The sequence below is a fragment of the Nycticebus coucang genome, chromosome 3 (genome assembly GCF_027406575.1).
Source record: "Nycticebus coucang isolate mNycCou1 chromosome 3, mNycCou1.pri, whole genome shotgun sequence".
Lineage (NCBI taxonomy): Eukaryota > Metazoa > Chordata > Mammalia > Primates > Lorisidae > Nycticebus > Nycticebus coucang.
This window is the reverse complement of record NC_069782.1, coordinates 148,554,352-148,576,753: the sequence shown is the minus strand read 5'-3', so window position 1 is coordinate 148,576,753 and position 22,402 is coordinate 148,554,352. Positions and strand designations below refer to the sequence as shown.

Below are 22,402 nucleotides of genomic sequence, written 5' to 3'. Positions count from 1 at the left end.
AGCAATTATTTATGTAACAACAACAACAAAAAAAAAAACCTTAAAAGTGAGGTTAAGGAAATTGTCCAAAGGCAAGATTTGAAAGCAAATCGGTCTAAATCCAAAAGCCATTCCTTTATGTTCTGCCGTCTTGGAACCCACCCAGCATCACTGGGTGGTGCCAGGTTTTGTCCTGAGGGGACAGACACACTGGAAGGACATTTTGGATCATAAAGCCAAAAGGAAAAAAGACTTGATTGGATTGTAGCTTCAACAAGGAGACTCAGTAAGCATGAGTTAGGGGGGTCCTGCTTTTGTGGGATTTTTGCTTTCTTTGTGTGTGTTTATTTTTTAAGGAGCATCATTTAAATGCAAACACAAATCCAGACTTCCTGCAGGGCTCAGTGGTCCAACCGTGTGCAGGGCTCAGACTCCCTGTGAACAATTTGTTCTGAAAGATTCCTGACTTAGGAACTTTCCAAGCCTGGACTAATGTGTGGGGCCTGGAGCAAGGTCAGAGGTACCACGGCTGCCTGGACCACAGTTCCCAGGAAAGCTATCACTCAGTTTCCTATCTACTTTCTCTAGCACCTTGCTCCATGTCATTGCCCCCAAGTCCTGACCCTTTGGCTCAGATCCAGTTGTCCTCCTGCCCAGAACTCTTCACTGACACTGTACACCTTCACCCACCCCTTGGCACAACTTCTGTTTTGCCTCAGCAGTGAGAAACTTTGGACCTTCCCAATGACGGGCCTGACTCCAGGGACTCCAGCAGGGCCTTTTTTGAGAGAGAGGACCAGGCAGTTTCCTGAAGGTGGTCCAGAAAAGTAACATCACTTGCCTCTCTGGGTGAGTGCACTCCCCTGGACAATCCCTCTCATTTTACTCCTAGTATCTTCCCAAATCCTCAGCTCCTTATAGGCCCCAAAGTGATCCACGGCCCAAAACCCACAAAGTGATACTCAACCATACGCCCTCGGTCTCTCTCCATCTCCCTCTCTCGTGCGCCGTCCTTCCATTTCCCCACACCCAGATTTCTAGCCCATTAGGCGTGCACATCTCTTGTATAAACTCATTTTCCATACAGCACACCCCTCCCTACAGTCGAGTTTGTCTAGCAGTGTAAGAAATGTTTGTAAAGCACTCTCCACTCTCTCCATTTGACCCTTTGGCAGGATCTAGCTGGGTAAGCAATCAATACCGTAAGGCTGATAATAATGCCCACTGATCCCACGGCGGCACCCGTAGCTCAGTAGGTAGGGTGCCAGCCACATACACCAAGGCTGGAGGGTTCGAACACAGCCTGGGCCAGCTAAAACAACAATGACAAGTGCAACAACAAAAATAGCCGGGCATTGTGGCGAGTACCTGTAGCCCCAGATACTTGGGAGGCTGAGGCAAGAGAATCGCTGAAACCCAAGCGTTTGAAGATGCTGTGAGCTGTGACAACCATGGCTGTCTACCCAGGGCAACAAAGTGAGACTCTGTCTCTAAATAAATAAATAATGCCCAGTGATCCTGAGTGCTGACTGTGTTCCAGGTAATGTGGTAATAAGCATTTTATTTAATCCTCAAACCACCCTCTGAGGTTGTTATTTGATAGGGAGGACACTGATGCTTAGAGACATTAAGTAACTTTCCCAAGGTCACACAGCTATTAAGTGATGAAGCTGGGATACAAAGCGAGGTATACAGACTTGGAAGTTCTTTCTGTTACATCATGGCTCAAGGAGACATGGGGATAGTAATTGCAAACGACGATGCACGATAAGGGGAAAATAGAAAAGCTGTAAGAATCAAAAATTAATTCAGAAGACATAAATCTAGGCAAATGACCCCTCCCTCCTCCCTGAGGAAGTCCAGCATTACAATGATTAATGCCATTTTCTCAGCAGTGCCAAACCTAAGGGTTTCATGTGCGATTTCTCTCACTAGATGTGTGATCTTAACCAAGTCTCCTGCCTTCCCCTACTCCCAATTTTGTCCTATAAAATTAGACGACAACGCCTCCACACAGGGCTGCTGTGAGAGGTGGCAGGAAACATGACTGGCATTCTGCACGGTGAGGGGCAGCCATCATGACTATTGGGATGATTATGATTATGATCAAAGTCAGCAAACACCCTACAGGCCCTTCCTCAGAAGCGGGAGCCTTCCCAGAAGCATCCTGCCCCTCCTAGCCAGCTGCCTGTCCTCCAAACATTGGCCATCCCTGAACCAACCCTGGCAAAGGGACAAGTGCCATGCTTATAGCATTTGAAGTGGAACACAGCTCAAACAGGCAAAAGTCATTTAAATTTCTTTTTTTTTAACTTGAGCCTCTCCAAAAATATTAAAAGAGAGCCAATCCATAACCTTCAGCAATATTTCTCATATCCCCCTTTCTCACCACCCCAATTTCTCCACAGGCCCTCGGGAACTTCCTTCTTCTAAGGCTCTTGCTTGAGCCCCAGCCCTTGGAGCTCTCTCTTTCTCTCCCACCCCAAACCCAATTGAAGAGAAATCCCTCTGGCCTCTGCCTTCAAGCTAGATCCTGAATCCAGCCAGTCCTGACCCTCCCTGCTCCCATGGAGGTCCAGGAACCTTATGCTCTCAGCTAGATGCCTGCTGGGGCCTCCTGCATGATCTGGTGGCTCTCACTCCCGCGCTGGAGTGGATGCTGGGACATGCCAGCCAGTCCACCCTTCACACAGAGGCACTCATTTCCCCAGCTGCCAGAAGTGTCACCTGCCATGGCTTTCAGATCAGTCCCTCCCAGGAACTGCCCTCAAACAAGAAGGCTGCATGGCCTTCCCTCACAGTAATTCTATACCTTCACATAAATGAATTCTGAGGAATCTCCTTTACAGCAGAAGCCTGGCTTATAAGTAAAGATTGCCACCCATTTCAGTGCCCAGATTTACTCAGATTAAAATAATATTTCTGCCTAGTGAAAAGAAAAAAAAAAAAAAGAAATGACACCCTTGACCCATAGCAAAGGCACCTCCAGGTGAACCTGAAGATTGAATGAGAACATGCCTGGCAACCTCTTCGTCCCGTGCCTGGCACCTAGCGAGAGCTTTGTGAAAGGCAGTCAGCTACTTACTTTTACTTCTTCTCAACGCTCCTCAGTGCTAACCCAGGGAGAGACAAAATATCCAGACAGGTTGATGCCAAGGGTGGTTGGGTTTAGTCATTGATATTCAGTGAAATTTATTTTCCCGTTTTCTGCTGTATAGTTATATTACAATTACCATTTAAATTGTACAAATATTTACTTACAGAGAAGGAATACAATGAGTACAATAAATTTGAGTAAAAGACCAAGTATATGCAGATGTAAACAATTATAGAAAATACATATGAATTCATATGAACATGTAAAAACTTTCTATAAGAAAAAATTCATTAACCTAGAAGTAATAGTACTCAGGTTAACACATATGAGTCAGGAATAAAAGATTCTATTAATGAAAACCATTATGAAAGAAATTTCTAATAGAGAAAATGGTGCGTTTTATGTTAGTTTGTTTTTTGAGACAGAGTCTCACTTTGTTGCCCCCTATACAGTGCTCTAACATCATAGCTCACAGAACCTCAGACTCTTGGGCTCAAGCGATCCTCTTGCCTCAGCCTCCCGAGTAGCTGGGACAACAGGTACCCACCACAATGCCCAGCTATTTTTAGAGATGGGGTTTCACTCTTTCTCAGGCTGGTCTCCAACTCATGAACTCAGGCCACCTTGGCCTCCCAGAGTGCTAGAATTACAGGCATGAGCCACCACACCCGGTCTATGCATCTTTTTTTTTTTTTTGTAAAAAGAAATAGGAAGCAAATTTAAATTGGGTCAGAATAGTTAACCTTCATCTATAAGGAGAAAATCCTTTAACCAGTCTAGGTGGTTTATCTGACATCTCTAGCTCTTTGGAAACTTTTCAAACTTGATATTCACGTCTTTCTTTGAAGGATGAAGTACACCAGCTCTTGTGTGTGCTTAACGAGGTTAATTTGTAAGCTGTCTCCTCTGATATAAAATGTACACCATGTCCTCTTGTTTCATGTTCAGTTCCCACTGGAGCAAACCAGGCATAAAAAGTTTGAAGGAGCCCCAGCTATTATTATGGGAAAGAATATGTGGCTGCAGATCAGGGGAAGAAATTGGTCAGGGGATTTAAAAACAAGCCCATCCATTAATTGTTTTCTATATGTCAAACACTACATCCATGGGTTCATTCAAATCCCGTAACAGCCCAGAGTTAGGTAAGGCTGCAATCTTTTGGGAAGTCCAAGATTACATGATGAGTAAGTAATGGCAGAACAAGAACTTGAACAGAGACTTCTGTTTGAAGTTTGTGCTCTTAGCCACTATCCGACACCCCATCCAAGCCACCAGTGATACAGCACAGTGGGGGATCTGCTGGGGCGCCAGGTATTGGCAGTTTCTCCCCATGGATTATAGACAAAGGTGCATTTGGAACACCAGCTCTGGGTGCAGCCACTTTAACTAAGGGCAAAAGCTGGTCCTTGGAAAATGTTCCTCAAAGATAATGACTCCCCGGGTTTGCTCTGGTGGGAACTGAACATGAAACAAGAGGACATGGTGTACATTTTATATCAGAGGAGACAGCTTAAAAATTAACCTCGTTAAGCACACACAAGAGCTGGTGTACTTCATCCTTCAAAGAAAGACGTGAATATCAAGTTTGAAAAGTTTCCAAAGAGCTAGAGACGTCAGGCAAAGCTGTGAAAGTAGACATGGAAATTCACAGCAATAGTGCTTGCCCATTTATGGCAATGGTGAATATGTGTCCAGTACAAGACATTCTTGTCAAGTCATGACTCAAGGGTGATTTAAAGCCTCTCCCCATTTTACCATGACATGCCTTAGTGTGTGGTGTTCTTTTGTATTCGTTTTACCCAGCTATGTAATGCTTCTTGAAACCATTCACTAGTTTGGGAAAGTTCTTGTTAATTATCTCTTTAAATACTGCTGCTGCCCTATTCTCTGCCCTGCTTATCTTCAAGGAGTCCAACTATAGACGTAGACTTTTCACCATATTCTATGTTTCTAATCTCTTCCCTGTGTTTTCTATCTTTCTCCTCTTTGCTTCAGCCTCTTTCTTTCTGAACTACCTTCTAATTCATTATTACTCTCTTCAGTTATGTCTTATCTGAATTGAATTCTCACATTCTGTTGTTACATTTTTCAGATCTAGAATTTCTATTCAATTCTTTTCATATCTCCAGTTTTTACTAGAAGTCTCTAAATTATCACATAATTTCTCAACAATATTAATCAGTTAAAGTCTGTGTCTAATACCCCCAATGTTTGGATCTAGTAGAAGTCGATTTTTACTGTGTTTTTGCTTTTGATTTTCAGTGGTGCAGATTGGATGTTGTATATAGAAAAACTATAAAGATAATTTGAAGCTCTAGGTAATGCTATCTTCCTCCCAAAAGGTTTTGCTTTGCTTCTTGCAGGAGATTTGCATAGATCACCTTAATACCATCAAGGATTAAGTTGTTTAAATCTGGGCTTCGGTCTTTGTGAGGGTGGCTCTCCTCCTGACTTCTCCCTAGCTGAAGGAATAGACTGTCAAAAGTCCAAACTGAAATTCTGAGGTATATACCAAGGTCCTTCTTTGTTGGTGTGGCCTGAAGTGTAATTTTTGTCTCCTCGGTCCTGTAAAAGTTACCAAGTGGCTACTCTCACCTTCTCAGCCTCTCGGTTGCCACTGTCTGCTTTGGCAGTTACTTCCCGAAGAGCAGGAACACCTAAATGCCAGGCTTACTTTGCTGCGCTTCCTTCCTCTCTGAGACCTTGGCCTCTCATGACTCAGATTCCTTGGTAGGTCTGTGCTACCTTCAGACAGCTTTTTTTCTATATCCCTGTGGCACAGTAATTGAAAAAGGTGGTGAGTTGAGTACTAGTCGTTGGAGTGGGGTAAAAAGCCAACAAGGAAATAGGTATCACCTGGAAGATAAGATTCCTAGGCCAAGGCGGCACCTGTGGCTCAGTGGGTAGGGCACTGGCCGCATATGCCAAGGGTGGCAAGTTCCAACCCGGCCCCAGCCAGCTAAAACAGCAATGAGAATTGCAACAAAAAATAGCCAGGTGTTGTGGCAGGTGCATGTAGTCCCGGGTACTCAGGAGGCTGAGGCAAGAGAATCACTTAAGCCCAAGAGTTGGAGGTTGCTATGAGCTGTGACGCGACAGCCCTCTACTGAGGGCAACAAAGTGAAACTCTGTCTCAAAAAAACAAAAAAGATTTCTAGGCCAGAGGAAACACTGGATGGACCTTGCTGATCTCTCCCTTCTCTCGTATGCATACACTGTATTTATTTATTTATTTGAGACAGAGCCTCAAGCTCAGGGGGCTGAGGCAGGAGGATCACTGGAGCCCAAGAATTTGAGGTTGCTATGAGCTACGATGACACTGTGTCACTATCCCCAGGGCAACAGTGTAGAGGAATGGACACCATGCTTGCAAGGACAGTTACTGACTTTTATCACATTAAAAGGAAACACTGAGAACGGGACAGTCTCCTGGCAAGCCTAGAGACGTTTTGTGACTTGGGGGCAAACCCAGGTAACTCAGTGTTCCGAAGTAAGATCGGTCACTCGTTAGTAAGCATGTGTTAAACATTGATGCTTGGTACTTCACGTGGGGAAAGAACACATGGCAATCCTTATGCACACAGCCCTCGTGTGTAATCACCTTAACTCTCCACACCTGTTGTGTAGGTCATTACCTTAGCTCTCCACACCCATTGTGTATAACCTCTGTTGCAGAGGGGGTTCGGGGATACTCTGCACTTAAGGTTAGCCTGCCTCCTGCAAGCTTGTACTTCTAATCCGTGTCATGCCTGGTTCCTTTGTGCGGCGACCAAGACCAGGGCTGTAGGGGTCGAGTCACAACAGAGTAAGACAATGTCACAAAAAAAGGGTGGTCTATCAAAATATTTTTCTATCCAGTTATACACATGTAAGTGGAAAACTAGACATAATTCAAAAATCAAATAATGAGTTGGTTAAATAAAAACTGAATCTATAGGGAAAAAATTAAATAACAGAAAAAATTCAAGATCTAGTAAATGAAAAACAAACTCCAAACATGATAATGTGATCTAATTTTTTATAAGGAAAAATACAAAAATGGTGGGGGTAGAATATCTGATTTCGATTTTCTTGTTTGTATGTATTTTTTTAAGATCTTAAGGTTTGTTTGTTTATTTGGCTGGTTTGGGTTTTTTTTGGAGAGTCTCACTTTGTCACCCTCGGTAGAGTCCCATGGCATCATACTCATAGCAACCTCAAACTCTTGGGCTCAAGAGATCATCTTGCCTCAGTTTTTCATTTTTTGTGGGGGAGGGGTCTCACTCTTGCTTAGGCCGGTCTCGAACTTGTGAGCTCAAGCAATTCACCCACCTTGGCCTCCCAAGAGTGCTAGGATTACAGGCGTGAGCCACCACGCCCAGCCCTCATGTATGTTTTTTGCATTTTCTCGTCTTTTTCCAACACAGAACCAACAGCTATTTCCTATTCATCCATTTTAGGGCCTATCAGATTTAGCAGTAATATATTGGTAAGTCATCTATTTCCATAGTAAAACAAAATAGTGTCACATTAAGAAGCCTGGGCCTAGAGCAGGAAGATGGGAGCCAAGCCCAACTTTACTGTCCACCATCCCCTGGCTCACTTGGGGCAGTTCTGCATCCTGCCTGGGGCCTCAGCACTCTCGTCTGTGAAGGTGGAGACCATGTAAGCATGTGAGGTGATGGATATGTCAGTTGGCTTGAGTTGGCCATCCCACCACGTGTATATACTTCAAAACATCATGTTGTACACTATAAATATACACAATTTTTATTAGTCAACTCAAACAGATTTTTTAATGAAAATAAAAATACAAAAGAAAAAACACCAAAGATGGAGATCAGCATCCTTGTCCTTCTGTCCTCCCTTAATAAAAATGACAATCAAATGTAATTAAGTCCACGGAAGCCATCTGTAAAGCAGAAGCATGATTCAATAAAGGGAATCATCAGTAACTACTGAAGATGCTCTCAGAGTTCTCATGGATCTATGACTCAAGCTTCTGAAGTGAAAGGCCACGTATTTCACATCAGATAAATTATCCATCCTTATCACGCACCTGCTCCCTCAAACGCGAACGTGGGAGCTGCACAGAGCACCAAGGCAGGAGCGCTGGACAGGCAGGTACTTCCAGTCAATACAGAGAATAAATGAGATGTTTACAGAAACCACTGCAGTGAAGAAACAGCTGTCCCAGGCCCCCAGTGGCAAATCACCCACAGTGACATGAGGCAGAAGGTGGCAAGGTAAAAATGCTGTGGAGGCTACGTCCACATAAGAAGGATAAGATCACCTTTTCAGATGACCACATACTCCGCTCCCTTTCAAATCCACTAAAAACAGAATCTTGATCAACAGGCTGCAAGATTTTGTCTAAACTTTGGGAGACCATAAGAAAAACTAAGATAAGGAAAAATACAGATTTTCAACCTAAAATTTTAAAATTTTTGCTTTCTCTGACCACAATTCCAATATGTGACCTTGGACAAGTCACTCAACCTTTCTGATCTGTTTCTTCCTCCGAAGGATGTGTCTGTGCTACTCTCATACCCCAAACATTAAGGTGACATAGGAAGCTGTTACTCAGTTTGGAGCTTGAGGGGGACAGGAACGGACTGGGACGCTGGTCCTGGCTTTTTCATTATCTACAAGCATGGCCACAGCCCCTCCCTTCTCAGATCACCAGGGACTGGTCAAGTGGATACCTGAGCCAGGGTTTGAGCAATATGTCCGCCATCCTTCCAGATTGGTCTGTTGACTTAGTAGTGACCTGTTGTCCCAGGGGCACCCTGCCCTGCAATGCCACCAAACTGACCGTCTTCTTTTGTTCAATCACAGTGATTATTTGTTTCCAGGTTTCCATTCTATGCCCTTGTAACCCTCCCAGGATGAATAACTTTGCACATACAAATCTTTTGTCAGTGTTTTCAAAACTACTTCTGAAAGTGCAATTACTGGGCTAAAGGCTGCAGGCCATTTTAGGGTCTTGATATGCGTCATATTACACCAAATCCTTTTCTGGAAAAGATGCAGCAACTGATACTCCTACTGGTGATGCCTGAGCTTGTACGCCCATCTGTTTGTTGTTGTTGTTTTTTTTTTTATTGTTGGGGATTCATTGAGGGTACAATAAGCCAGGTTACACTGATTGCAATTGTTAGGTGAAGTCCCTCTTGCAATCATGTCTTGCCCCCATAAAGTGTGTTGTTGATTTTTTTTTATTTGCCAATTATTTTTAATAAAAGATCCCTTTTCAAATGTAATTTGAGATAATAAGGATGAACATTTCCTTTCAAGTTTGCTAGATTCTGTTTCTTACTGAATTGTCTGTTCATGTTCTTTTCACATTTTTTAAGCTGCTAAAAGTTCACCATAGGAAAGTCTGTGAAAATAATTTCTTCCATAGCTAAAAAAGATGGGAGACTTAATTCTAGGCATAAAAACAAAAACTTAACTGGCATGATGGCTTGAACCTATAATTCTAGCACTCTGGGAGGCAAAGGTGGGAGAATCACTTAAGGCCAGAAATTTGAGACCAGCCTGAGCAACACAGTGCCACCTTTTTTGTCTCTACAAAAAAAAAAAAAAAAAAATAGAAAAAATGTTTTCTGTAGTAGTACCAGCTAAGGAGGATGACACAGGAGGGTGACACAGGAGCATCCCTTGAGCCCAGGAGGTGGAGGCTGCAGTGAGCTACAAACTGCCACTACACTATAGCCTGGGACAGAGTGAGATCCTGTTTCAACACACACGAAAAAATAAAGATGACCACTTTTAATCTGATTGGGATTTATACTATGCAAATCTAAATATCTATGAAATAAAAACTTCCTAAACATTCATTTTCTTTTGGGTCTTGGGAAATGGAAATTTAGTCCCAGTTTATTGCACAGGAGCCCTCTTACAATGCAAAAAAGCTTTCCGGAACTTCTATGATACGCTAAGGTATAGAATGATGATATTCTTCTCTCAACAGCTAAGAAAGCAGTGACAGATAGGACTCTAAAACCCAATCTCCAGACTAGAATTAATTCTTTGCATACGTGAAGCCCATGTTTGACTATGGAGAAGTCCAAGGATTCAGAAACCTTCATCAACATGTCACTTTTGGAAGAGACATATTTTTCTCAAGTCTCAAAATTACCAATTCAAAATGTATCGTATTGGACAATGGTTGGGGTTAACAGACTATTACTTTCAGTTAACAAAATTATTGTCCTTATATACAGGATAAAACTCTGTAGGATCCAGGCAATAAAAAGTGGCAACAGAGGGAGATGGTCATTCCAAGTCATCCAGAGTCATGGTCATGCTAGATTTGAATGCTGACAAAAGTGATCTGCAAGAGGAACAGAAACCCAGGACTGCCCGAGGCTTCCTTCTGAAATTTGTTGGAAAATGAAAAGTGGCATCAGAATTTGAATTTTGAAAAAGTTAGATAAAGAAAGGTGTCTGAACTAATAGGAGACAGAGACGGCTTCAAGGAAAAAACATCATGACATGGAGCTGTAACTGGACAGTCCAAACGCGAGCATCTGAGAAGAGCCGCCTGCCAGGGCTGAATGAAATCAAACCTCTCCTCTCTCCCTCTCTCATACGCACAGAAGAAAAGAGCCTGGAAGGAGCCTTCAAGGAACTGCCAAAAAGTTCTAATGAGAACGACAGAAAAGGGGCACTTAAATGTCCCTTTCATTCTTCTGAAAATGAAGGATTTCCAGATGCTATCCAGAAAAGTCTATCTAGTAAAAACTATCATGAGTATTATTTGAAGAAACTGTTTGAGGGGAGGGTTTAAACCTTTCCACAGGGAAAAGATGGTTTTGGGTTTGTTTGTTTGTTTGTTTTTTCAGACAGTGTCTCAGCCACTTGGGTTCCAGCCTCATCATAGCTCAGGGCAGCCTCAGACAATATTTAGCAATCTTCATTAATACAAGGTCTTTACTTCTACTTAAAAAAAAAAAACTTCAGGCAAAACAACAAACCCAGTTATGATCCACATCTCTTAAAACCTATTCTTTTCTTTCAAAGATTGTTTTTGAAAGGGATTTTGCTTGTGCAAAAAAAAAAAAGACAGAAGAAAAAAACTGAAATGAGCTTTAACTGTCCAGGTGTTTGCAAAAAGAAGCACGCCATTTGCAAGTATGTGAAAAGATCTTTCTACAGTCCAGGCTTCCCCTTTATTTTCACGTTTGAGGCCTAAGCACACTTTATCCTGCCCTGCCACAGTTAACTTCTCCGAGGCTTGGTTCTCTCATCTGTAAAATGGGGAGGATGACAACTACCTCTGTAAAGTCAGCAAGCAGGGGCCTGCAACAGTCAACATCCAAAAAGCACGAGTTTCCCTCCCACTTTATTCCAGCAGGTAGGAAAGAACCACAAAAGCCTTGTTCACCTGAGTTGCTCCAGGAGTCAGACGTGCTCTTCAGAACAGCAGAAAAGCATTGCAAGTCCTGACTGATAAATATATCCTGAAAAGAGAAGCACACAGGCCTCAGTTGGGCAAGCTGTGAGAGGCACAGAAGAGGAAAGTGACTTAGCTGACAGTAAGCACTGTCCAGTATTCCAAACTGTGCTTCGTTCTGAAAGACTGAATGCTATTAAGGGGCCAGAAAAATAAGACATCACTAGAGATGTTGTCTTTAAAAATTGTTTAGTGAGGCCAGGCACGGTGGCTCACGCCTGTAATCCCAGAACTATGGGAGGCTAAGGTGGGTGGATTGCCCTGAGCTCACAGGCTCCAGACCAGCCTCAGCCAGAGCGAGACCCCTGCCCCTAAAAATAGCTGGTTGTTGTGACGGGCGCCTATAGTCCCAGCTACTTGGGAGGCTGAGGCAAGAGAATAGGTTAAGCCCAAGACGTTGCTAGGACACCACGGCACTCGACCAAGGGTGACAACGTGAGACTGTCACAAAAACAAACAAAAAACTAGTGAAAATCATACTCAGTATTTCCATACAGCACTCTTACAAAATTTTCTGCCTAAAAACTTAATTTCCCCAGTTGCCCAAGTGTGCGATGCTCTTCCCCACCTCGCATCTCCCCAGATAGTGCATGCACTTTCCTCCCTCCCTTTACACCTGGCCCCTCTTCCTTACCTGTCTCTTAGATCCCTGACACCACCACTGAAGCTGGGGGAGGGCATGTGTAGATTCATTATACTATTCTCCATGCTTTTCAGGATGTGTGAAAATCTCAAAACAAAGCCTGTTAAAAATCACTCTTGAAGGGGCGGCACCTGTGGCTCAAGGAGTAGGGCGCCGGCCCCATATACCGGAGGTGGTGGGTTCAAACCTGGCCCCAGCCAAGAACTGCAAAAAAAAAAAAAAAAAAATCACTCTTGAATACAAGGGATCAAATAAAATTTGATGGGTGATGCCAAGTTCACCAGCTCCACCTGTCCATGGACCTGAACTTCAGGACATCCACTATCAAGCACATATTTGCCCACTGTCTCATGGATAAGTCCTTGATAACCCCTGCTGTTTTATATATTGTCATACAATTTCATATACTGTGATATTAAAATCAAACAGGTATGCTGCCCAAACTCATTTCATTCAACCTGAAGCTAAAAGAGTACTAAACAAAGAGCCCACGCTATTTCACAAGCTCCCACCAGTGGTAACAACAGGAAGTCATTTTCAGTGTTCTGAGGAGCCAATACCCTGGGGAAAATTTGCAATAGAGTTTTTAAAGCAGGAAAAAAATATCCCGGGAAAAAGAAAAAATAATTTAGGAAGAAAAATAAAATGTTTTCTCTATCCTTTCCCTAGGGCATGCAGAAGTTATACAAAAATGCTATGTGAGCCCTCCACTGACAAGCAAACACACATCACCAACCCGTTCCTCCACCCAGCACAGCCCAGCTGAAGCCCCAGTTCCCAGCCCACCTTTCCAATGACTGCGCCTCCTCCAGGCTTGCCACCCCCCCCCACCCCACCCCCGCTCCCCTGCAGACATCCCAGAGGCTCTGTGAGCAGACTCTAAGGCTCACTCTGGCAGCACTCAAGCACAAGAAATTTAGCCAATGCACTACCCAGAGAGGACAGGAAGTGAACAATGGCCTGGAACCAAGGCCTGGATCTTCCCCAGACCTGAATGCTCTGGTAAAAGAACAGCAGTAGCAATTAGCGAACACTCCATGCACCTGCTCTGTGCTGAGCACTGTGACAGGCATTTTACTCACGTTTTCACTTAATCCTCACAACTCCTTTCTGACGTTAAGAATTTCATGATAGAGAAAGAAAACTGAGCAAAAACAACAAAAAGCACTTTGCTGAGAGATTAGGGGAAAAAAATCTTGCACATGGATCCACAGCTAATAGGTAGAGCTTGGACACAAAGGCAGGCGGGTGGACACAAGAACTCTATCACGCTGGTTAAGTATTTGGTAAGCTTGACTTAGAGGTGAAATACCAGGACCAGACTCACAACCTGTTCAAAGGATTATAGAAATACCAAGGAGGCAAGTCAGTTGCAATCCATCCTGTGCATCGCAGGGAGATGGCCAACAGTAGGAACACAGTGTCAGCACCTCAGCCCATAAGGGAACTGAACTCTATCAGCTCTCCTCAGAGAACCCAGTCCCGGAACTGACTTATACGTACTAAGGCAGAATGCCCATTTATTAGTTACTCTGAGAACTGTAATTTGCAAAAAAACCAAAACAATCTCTGCAGTTCAATTTACCTCCTTTCCCAAACGGTGAAATTCACACTGGCAATCAAGTTACCACCAGAGAGTTGTGATGGTAATACAAACACCAAGCCCAATCATTCCAGATTTTCTGGGAGTATTCCTCTGATAGTCAGACCCAATGATCATCTCTACCAAGACAGTGGCATTTAGTCTTTTTCATTTTCAAGATCCTATGTAGAGCATACCTTTACAATAACATACTTACCTCAGAAATCACTATAATCTTTTCTTATAATCATACTGGTTTTAAAAAACCACATCTGTATGGTTGGATTCAAACAGCACACAGGTCCATCAGACTTGGAAGCAGGTTCCTCTTGTTTATCTACCACATTACATTACAGACCAGAACAGACCAAGCCAGGGTCATCCACATTAGCATTACGATGACTCCTTTACCTTCAATCCCAGACACTGATCCTTTTTAATTTTTGTGCCAAACTCTACATATGAAATGCTTTCAGAATAACTAGACTTGACTTTGCTCGTCTGGGGAAAACAAGAGCATTAATCCACATTTGGGGATGGGAGGGGAGATTTCCAAGGCATGAGCTGCTTCTGAGGAGAAGAGGGAGGCCAAGCTTTACTCAGTAGCTACACTCTCATCTGATATATATATATATGACTGAAATTTGGCAAGCATTTTCATTTGGAAAGGGTTCTGCTGCTTTTTAAAAGTTTGGTAACTACTGATCTGGATGTTTTCCAATTATTAAATTAGGTTTTTGATTTTAAAAATTCACTTCTTTAACAAACATTTGGAAAGTACCTCACTATATATATAGCAAGACTGTAATGTTGGTTACAGTGAACAATACGTTAATAAGTGACCTCTACCCTCAGGGGATCTACCTTTTGTTGTTTTTTTAAGAGATTCAGCAGTGATACAGATATACATATATCCATGGGCAGAGTCACCACAAAATCCTATTTTCTATTTCCTCAAGTTTAAAACGAAAGGGCCAGATTCCTGACAATGCCCACGCTTCATCTGTGGAACTAGCCCAAGTATCCCTGCTCTGCCATTACTCGGAAGACACAGGCTGAGTGACACAGACAAAACCAGTTATAAGCTGGAAAATCAAACTGGATTTTATTAAAGTATACATAAATAATCTTCATTTTTTTTCTTTATTTCATCAGTATTGTGAAGGTAAGTGAAAATTAAGTAAAAAGCAATAGTCCTGGGATAGAGAAGCAAAAGCTGAAGGGGAATCAAGGAAACCATATTCCAGCCAGATCTGACACTACGCAGTCTGGGAAAGGCATTTGGTGTCTTGTCCTCAGCTGTACAATGAGGTGACTGAAATAATGTTGTATGGGTCAACTACAGCTCTAAAATTTTGCTGTTCTATCATTAGAAGTAAATGCTGAACATATAAATTTACTATTTAGTGGGAACTCACAACAAAAAGGGAATAAACAATGAATTCATAGGAATACTTTTAAGGAAGACAAGAGAAATACAAAGTTTGCTTCTTAAAAAATGCACTGATGCTACTCCTTTCTTAACACTAATTAGAATATATACACAAAAAATGTGTATCATAGGCCACTTTCAAAAATTCCATGTTCCATGAGAACTATGTAAACAATGTAAAATGTTTCTACCACTTAACAAAAGAAGAAAATCACTATTCTCATGTATTAGGAAAATATTTAGGTAACTTGAATTTATAGTACACAAAGTGAATTATTACAGAGCAGTCTTTTCATGAAGTAGTCTTCTAGCCTAGAACCAATACATTTCATATTTTCAAACACTTTGGTATAAGTGAAACTAATACAAACCAAAAAAATTAAAAAAGGAAAAATCTCTACTTTGGTTCTCACATTAATTGGAACATCAGCAACAAGGCAACTGCACAGCCACCTCGGATGACAAAAAGAAAAGTCTTTCATTTCCTCCCCTCTCCTACTGGAGATGGACATGCTAGGAGAGCTCTGTGGGGGACTTCTGTACAGTAAGGTGACTTCACTTCCTTCCACAAGGAGCCTCGCCAACAATAGGTTAAAGGCTTTATAAACTCTCAGATTCAGCTTGAAATATAAGTGATCTTGGTTACCTCCTCTTAATAAGTGATCTTGGTTACCTCCTTTTAATAAATACAAATGACCCTGCATTAAGGCAGCTCAGAACTACAATTCATATTTAAAGTAGAACATACATTTCTTAAAAATCATATTACTATGGTTTCTCAAGAAGTCCATACCTGAATAAAAAGAACATACTATATTAATAAAAAGAAAAATGCAAGTTTAATAGCCCATTGACAATAGTTTTTTAAGAAACAGAAACAATCATTGGCATGCTACTAGTATTTCTTCACTGATATGACACCTAACTTTAACAACTGTATGACTAAACTGATCTGAGCAATTTTTCATTACATCATTTTTAGAATTTATATTTCATCTATACTATCCAAATACAGTATGGATTTTTTTTCATCATCTTTTGGTTCTGTGTATTGTCTTTAATGGATCCTTACATCCGAGAACTGTTATCTGAGCAATTGTTGATGAATCACTTTTCTGTCATCCAACGCTGGAGCAAAGGAATGGTTTCTGAGGGTTTTCTCAGCAACCTATGTTGTACTGGACTTTTTGTGAAGACAGGAAAATCTTGAAAAAAAAAAAAAAAAAGAATCCTCAGTAAACTTCATAAATTTACAGTCATAACATAATAATGCATTGTTGGCCCTTCCTGGAGTAAAAGAACAGACAGGTAAGTGCTCAACTTTACTGAACAAACACTGCCAAGTGCCTCCAAGGAAACACAGCCTGTGAGCACAAGTCCTCAGGCCTTCCCAAGGGATGACAGTGCACTTGGAACATTCAGTAAGATTAACCAGCCGAATAATCTTCACAACAAAGCAAGTATAGCAAGTAAAAGAAAATTTAAAGTTAGTTATCTGTCAGTTAATTTGAGGCTTTTTTTTTTTTTTGTAGAGACAGAGTCTCAATTTATCGCCCTTGGTAGAGTGCTGTGGTATCACACAGCTCACAGCAACCTCCAACTCCTGGGCCCAGGAGATTACAGTCATAACATTCTCATAACATAACATAACATTGTCTTGCCTCAGCCTCCCAAGTAGCCGGGACTACACGTGATCACCACAATGCCCCGCTATTTTTTTGCTGCAGTTCGGCTGGGGGTCAGGTTTGAACCCACAGCCCTCCGTATATGGGGCCGGCGAGCTACCCATTGAGCCACAGGCGCCATCCCAAACGTGAGGCTTTTTAAAGAAAAATTCTAAAAAGGCCTAAAAGGAGATCAACATAAAACAATTATTCAGCAAAATGAATGCTTCAATGAACCACATATAAAAGGATTCTTTATCTTTTAAATGAATTATCTTTTGGTATTAGCATAGTTGTATGCTAATAAGGAACTAAATTTCTTGCCTAAGTTTTACAACCAAGAAGAAATAAAACTATACAGTGAATAAATTATATGTAAAATAAAAGGGTCTTACCAAATCTTTCACATTAGGTGACACCAAAATCCTAGGATTGTTATTGTTAGTTTTGTTTTGTTTTGTTGAGGTTGTCAGGGGAACGTAAATCATTTCAAAATTCATTTGGGATGAGAATGTATATTGCCATATATTGAAAAATATAAAGTTACAATTACTAAAATGCCATACTTCAATTAATGGCACCATTACTTATAAGAGACATCATTATTTTATATACCATGAAAAACAAAGATGACCAGGAAAGGGAGTCTCAAAGAAGAGACCCTTACAAAACGTGGGGACATCAAATGGCCAAAGCCTTGACAAAAGGAAACCATCCCTGCTATGCAGAAGAGTTGGCAAAGCAGCCTTTCTCGACAATGGGAAGAGGGGAGAAAACTCTCTGATGAGTGAACCGGTCCTCCGATCCTACCCCACCTGCAAATTTTGTACTCAGAATTCACACTGCCAGCATAGTCCAAGAAAACCTCAAGCAGGGAAATTAGCCTGAGCACACTCAGGTTGGTAATGCCCACCTCAACCTTTCAGAGACTGGCAGAAAAAGATACCTGTTCTCTGAGGAAAAACTTTAATCCAGGCAACAGCTGATTTTAAGATACATTTCAAATTTGAAGATGCTAAAATGTAGAAAAATATCTGACTTAAAATCAATGAAATATGATAGATAAATATGACAAGGCCTGGAAAATAAATATTAGGCATATGATAAAAATGTCAAACAGCAGCAAAATAACTGGCATATGATAAAAACATCAAACCAATGACAAAAGGGTACATTATTCAACATATGGCACAAGTTGATCGCATTGATGTACACAGCTATGATTTAACAATAAAAAAAAAGTCTCTAAAAGTAGCCAGGCCTTGTGGCGGGTACCTGTAGTCCCAGCTGCTAGGGAGGCTGAGGCAAGAGAACTGCTTGAGCCCAGGAGTTTGAGGTTGCTGTGAGCTGTGACGCCACAGCACTCTACTAGACTCTGTCTCAAAAAAAAAAAAAAAAGAATTTACCCAAAATCATATTCCAACTATGAAGGGAAAGCTTTCTCGAGATTTAGGAATAGCAAAAAAGCAAAAAAACAAAATTTGCAATGACAAAAGCTTAATATCCTTATAAATCAGCAATAAACTACCCCACACTTCCAGAAAAATGCACAAAGATCAAGAACAATGAATGACAAAAATACAATCCCAGCAAATTGGTTTGGCACCCATAGCACAGTAGTTACGGCGCCAGCCACATGCACCAAGAGTGGCGGGTTCGAACCCAGCCTGGGCCAGCTTAACAATTCGCTAGGTATTGTGACGGGTGCCTGTAGTCTCAGCTATTTGGGACGCTGAGACAAGAGAATCGCTTAAGCCCAAGAGTTTGGGTTGCTGTGAGCTGTGATGCCACAGCACTCTACCCAGGGTCACATAGTGGGACTCTGTCTCCAAAAACAAACAAACAAAAAAACCCCAGTCAGTTAAAATGCACCAGAAGTGCTTGACTAGAAATAGAAATGTAAATAAAAATACCCAGAGAAACAATTTCTGCCTATCAAATTAGCAAAATTTTAAGAAACAGTAAAACCCAGTGTTGGCAAGGATGTAAGGATACTGGCACTTATTATATATTGATAGTAGATATGAAAACTGAGCAACCTATCTACAATGCAAATAATTTAGCAAAAAGTAGGAGTGAATGTGCAATATTCTTAGATATAATGATGCTACTTCCAGAAATTCATCCCAAGCAAACAGTCAAATACAGACAAAAAGTATGTTATTTATAGATGTAAAAATCTGGAAAATCACCTAATGCACATCAATGAAGGATAAATTAAGTATTTTAATAAATACAAGAACTATAAAATGGAATGCAAGTATTAAAATATCATGTATCACTGAAACACTGTTCATACAATTAAAAGATTGGAAGAAGCTGGGCGGCACCTGTGGCTGTTGGTAAGGCGCCGGCCCCATATACCGACGGTGGCAGGTTCAAACCCGCCCCGGCTGAACTGCAACAACAAAAAAAAAAAATAGCTGGGTGTTGTGGCGGGCTCCTGTGGTCCCAGCTACTCGGGAGGCTGAGGCAGGAGAATCGCTTAAGCCCAGGAGTTGGAGGTTGCTGTGAGCTGTGTGATGCCATGGCACTCTACCGAGGGCCATAAAGTGAAACTCTGTCTCTACAAAAAAAAAAAAAAAAAAAAAAGATTGGAAGAAGCTAAATGGCTACCAAGAGAGGACTTATTAAACAAATTATGGTGTACCAACCAATGGAAGCCTTAAAAAGAATGAGGCTCCGAGTTCTGATATATATTCTTCTCTCAACCTAAAATAATCTTTCCCGGACAGCCACCTGGCTCACTTGCTCAAATGACATGACCCGTGAGGCAGCCACCTCCCGTAACTGCGACTTGCTCCAGTCCCACATTCACTCTTCCCCTCACCCCTGCTCTGCACTCCCCCTCTGACACACACTTGTTCATATGCTGTCTGCTTTCCTCAGAGCAAGTAAGAGACTTTGGTCCACTGCTGTGAACCAGCACCTGAAATAGTACCCTGTTTAAATGGAAAAAACAGGCTACAAAATAGCAAACAATAGAAAACATACAGACTTAGATACAGGTGACTTCTGCTGCTGCTTGTTCCTGGGTTTTTTTTGTTTGTTTCTGTTTGGGTTTCTGGGAGGCACTCCCAGCTTTATTGCTCTGAAGCACATAAAGCATTCCCCTCCCAGCGCAGCAGCACCCGGACCCTGGCACACAACCAAGGCCTGCACTGACTCCACGACCCCACTCTGAGGGCTCCACTCTCTGGCCACCGCCTCCCAGCCTAACCCTCGCATCCCTGACTGGGGGACCACATCCCAGGGAGACTCCCCGTCTTCATCCACTGCTGTCACTTAACAATTTGTGCTGTCACTTTTCTTGGCTCTCTCGCCACCTTCTTCCTGTTCAATCACCTGGCAAAACCCTAACCTGGTAAACCCAAGTATCTGTTTACTCTGAACCCCACCCAAGAGCAGAACATGGCCAGAGAAAAGTCAGGCAATTGTGCCAAATGGACACACTTCAAACCTAAGACCAAAATAGCAAATGGGCATTCAAGCCTGCAGTTTAATCCCTCCACACCGTGCTGGCAAACTCCCACACTCTTGAGATGAGTACCATTCTGCCCCTCTCTCCTCAAAATCTCCCACAGGCCCTCCACTGGCCACGGTGCCCTCAACGGATGGCCTTCCTGCACACTTGAGAGAGAACTGAAGAAACAGAAAACCCTTCCTGTTCCCACCACTGATTTACCACCCCTGCATCCACATCCTCTGCCTTCCTACAGAACAATAAAGGGCGCTTCCTCACTCCTCTTGCTTTTTTTCACCTTACTTTTATTTACTTATTTTCTTAGAAACACGGTCTCGCTATAGGCCCAGGCTGGCCTCAAACTCCTGTGTTCAAGGGACCCTCCCTCCTCAGCCTCCTGAGTAGCTGGGACTACGGGCACCATCATATCTGGCTCCCTGAACCTCTAAAAGCTAAGCTTTCTCCTTTACCTTGACCCCTGCCACATGACTTCACAAAGATTTCCTTGAACAATTATCCCCTTTCATTCCAGCCTTCTCAGTTCTTTCCCCATATTGGATCATTCTCACTGGCAAACATATACACCTTAGTATCACACAATGGCCCCCTCTGCCTTCTATCTGATCCTTACCTCCCCTCAACCACTCTGACTCCTGCCATGACATCACCACAGCTTTGGTCAAAGTCACCAAAAACACCCTTCGTCTTCCTGAAGCCAATGTCCAGTTCTTGGTCACCACTTGCTTCCCCCCTCAGCAGCAGCTGCCATGGCTGGACACTCTCTCCCTGAGATCACCAAGTCCCTGGATTTTCTTTCACTTCACTGGCCCCTTTTCCATGACACCTCTTCTCTTTTCACCTACACACTCCTTCTGGGTGATCTGACCCAGTCTGTGGCTTCAAAATGGTGAGTATATGCTGATGATTCTAAGTTCTGAGCCTTAGACTAGTATCATCTACTAACCTGAAGAAACCAAATTACTACCGACTCCTCATCCCTCACAATCTCCCAAAAACCTGTGCCCCCACAGGCCTTCCCAGGAAAATGTCATATCAAAATCTTAAGAGTCGGCCGGGGCCCGTGGCTCAGTCCATAAGGCGCCGGCCCCACGTACCGAGGGTGGCGGGTTCAAACACGGCCCCAGCTGAACTGCAACCAAAAAATAGCCGGGCGTTGTGGTAGGCGCCTGTAGTCCCAGCTACTCAGGAGGCTGAGGCAAGAGAATCGCTTAAGCCCAGGAGTTGGAGATTGCTGTGAGCTGTGTGATGCCATGGCACTCTACCAAGGGCCATAAAGTGAGACTCTGTCTCCACAAAAAAAAAAAAAAAAAAAAAAAAAATCCTAAGAGTCACACTTACCTCTTCTGTCTCCCACAACCCTCAATGACTTCATTAGCAAGTCATAAAAAACTCTACCTCCAAAACAGATGTGTTCCATCACCTCTCAACACCCTTGCCACCAGCACTCTCACCAGAGTCATTGCCAGCCTCTCAACTAGTGACCCTGCCTCCATCTTTTCCCACTAACAGGCTGTCCTCCACTCAAGACCCAGAGCACCTTCCTAAACTATAAACCCAATCATATCACTTTCCTTCTTAAAAGCCTCCCACATCCTCACGACCCTAAGGCCAAGCCCCCTCCTCCCAAGCATACCTTCCCCACTCACCTCACTCCCTTCTCCCCTTCATTTATGACCCTCCAGCCCTGCTGGTCTACATCCTGTCCCTCAGGCACCACAAATCAGTCCCATCTTGGCACCCCTGCAGCTTCCATCCCTTCTCCCCCACACCCCCACGTCCATTTCCTTCTCACCACTCACCTTTCAACTAAATGGCATCACCTCAGTGAGGCCTCTTCCGAAGCAACCCCAGTCATTCCCACCACATCTTCCGATTTCATCTTCTCCACTGAAGCTATCTATATTTGAAATTTAGACTACAGATTTACTATCAATCTCTTCCCAGTAGAATGAACTTACTCCTAGCATGAAAACTGGTGCCTGACACATAGCAGGTATTGAATAAATATTTGTCTACCAACTAAATTACTATTTTATTATTGAAAATCTGGACTGTGATAGATTTTGACATTATACTCAGTC

General features: G+C 42.6%; 1 protein-coding gene across 4 annotated transcripts in view; it reads right to left on the bottom strand.

The window, feature by feature from the left end:
- Positions 1 to 15,224: 15,224 nt before the first annotated feature.
- Positions 15,225 to 22,402, bottom strand: part of SEC23IP (SEC23 interacting protein) — a 50,343-nt gene continuing 43,165 nt past the window's right edge. For all 4 annotated transcript variants that reach the window (XM_053584535.1, XM_053584536.1, XM_053584537.1 and 1 more), the window contains exon 19: positions 15,225 to 16,378. The gene's annotated coding sequence lies outside the window, so the exon portion shown is untranslated. The remainder of the gene's footprint in view (positions 16,379 to 22,402) is intronic.